Raw genomic sequence first — 2,744 nt, 5'->3', positions numbered from 1 at the left:
TATATATATACATATATATATATATATATATATATATATATTTGCATACATACATAGTTTCATACATATATATATAAATAGACAGAGAGAAATAAAGACTATTATACACTTGTGAATTAACATGCACACGCGAACACACACGCGCACACATGCATATATATACATACAATAACAATTGCGGGAGTGCGCGCGTACACATGAATGAATGTAATCAACAGACTCGTGTCTCAGAGAGAAGCCTTCTGTTCTCTCTTTCCCGGCGGCTTCTTTTAGAAACTTCAATACGTGAAGATGAATTTTAACATGCACTCATATATGCATGCGTATATGCATAATTATGTACCTGTGTGTGTCAAAATGCATGCATCTATCTATCTATCTATCTATCTATCTATCTATCTATCTATCTATCTATAAACATACATGTATATATATATATATATATATATATACATAAATATTTGCACATACACAGTCATACATGCTTCATACATATATATGTATACGTGCATAGACAGTTTTATACATAGATCAATAGGTTACAATTTATAAACGTATATAATCATATGACTAGATATAGTAACACGATACATACATATATAAATATATATATTTATAAATGTATGTATATATATATATATATATATATATATATATATATATATATATATATATATATATGCATATATAATATATAGATAGATACATACATACATATATATTTACATATATATATACATATATATACAAACATATATATACATGTGTGTGTGTGTGTGTATAGATAGACAGATTGATAGATGCATAGATAGATAGATTAGTAGATACATATATTCATACATTGATATATTTATACATATTGCATACATATATATTTATGCATAGCGGCACATAGACACGCAGACACACACAAACACACATACACATACACAAACTCAGAATGAGAAGGAGAGAGAGAGGGAGAGAGAGAGAGGGAGAGAGAGAGAGAAAGAGAGAGAGAGAGATAGAGAGAAAGACAGAGAGAGAGAGAGAGAGAGAGAGAGAGAGAGAGAGAGAGAGAGAGAGAGAGAGAGAGAGAGAGAGAGAGAGAGAGATAGAGATAGAGAGAGAGATAGAGATAGAGAGAGAGAGAGAGATACGTAGATCTATTTCCTTGTTTCAAAAATTATTCCAGTCGTTGAAATATCATCTTCGGATATCAAACGCTTAAATGCCCGGAAGCCATTACTCATAGTAATGATATCTCAATTATATTTACACGGGTTCCGGATGGTGTAATTACTATAGGATATTAGATAATTACTGCTATAATGCCACGTATAATATAATATGATATAATAAAGCTTCAATAATATAGATAATTAACGGTGACTTATTGTCTTTTACGGAACGAAACAGCGGAGATATTACCATTTATAAAATAAATGGAAACTATTGTACTTCGTATTGTGGAGTAAAAATTTCGAAGTTTCCTTACATAATTTATAATTGAAGGTTTTCATACTTTGGTGTATATGAATATTCATTTGTTATCTATGAGTGTGTGTGTGTGTGTGTGTGTGTGATGATGTGTATGTGTTTGTTTATGTGTGCATATGAATTTTAATGTGCGTATCCGGCTAATTTCCGTACGATCTATATTGTTCTTATGGCTTTAAAATTTATTTGTATCATACCAAAATGCGCATAACCATTGACATGCATGCACACACCTCCATTAGAGGCAAAATATACTCTCGTATACAGATGTTTGAATAGATGGCAAGCATGCACGGATGCGTTCATGCATACACACATATGTATAACACCTAAACGTACGTGGCACTCCGTCGGTTCCGACGACGAGGGTCCCAGTTGATCCGATCAACGGAACAGCCTGCTCATGAAATTAATGTGTAAGTGGCTGAGTACTCCACAGACACATGTACCCTTAACGTAGTTCTCGGTGTGATTCAGCGTGGCAGAGAGTGTGACAAGGCTGGCCCTTTGAAGTACAGGTACAACAGAAACAGGAAGAAGGAGTGAGAGTAAGTTGTGGTGAAAGGGTACAACAGGGTTCGCCACCAACACCCTACCGGAGACTCGTGGTGCTCTAGGTGCTTTTGCTCAATAAACAACTCCCAACTCCCGGTCTGGGAATTGAAACCGCGATCCTATGACCGTGAGTCCGCTGCCCTAACCACTGGGCCATTGCACCTCTACATAACACGTAGACGTGCATGTACTCACTAATAACTACATGGAATGCTATAAGACAGCGAGTTGTTTAGCGGTATTTCGTCCGTTCTCAGTTCAATTCCCACCGAAGCCGACTTTGCCCTCCATTCTTTTGGGAGCAATGAAATAAAATACCAGTTGAGCACTGGGGTCGATGTAATCTACTTAACCCTTCTACCGAAATTGATGGCCTTGTGGAAAGATTTAAAACCAATATTTAAATTCGTCCATTTCATTTAATCTCATGCCGTACACTTAAATGTACATGCATATGTGTATGTATATGCATACAAATAAGTAAATTATTATTATTATTATTATTATTATTATTATTATTATTATTATTATTATTGTTATTATTATTATTATTATTATTATTAGATGCATTATATTATTCATATTTGATAAATTATAAAGTGAGGTATGAGAAAGTTATTATAAGAGGAGTAATATTGTAAGTTATAAAATCAATATATCTTAAGATTATTTTAGTTATGTAAGAATGAAACTGTATACATGAGGAATAC

The sequence above is a fragment of the Octopus bimaculoides genome, chromosome 25, assembly GCF_001194135.2.
Source record: "Octopus bimaculoides isolate UCB-OBI-ISO-001 chromosome 25, ASM119413v2, whole genome shotgun sequence".
Classification (NCBI taxonomy): Eukaryota; Metazoa; Mollusca; class Cephalopoda; order Octopoda; family Octopodidae; genus Octopus; species Octopus bimaculoides.
This window is presented reverse-complemented; position numbering follows the sequence as displayed.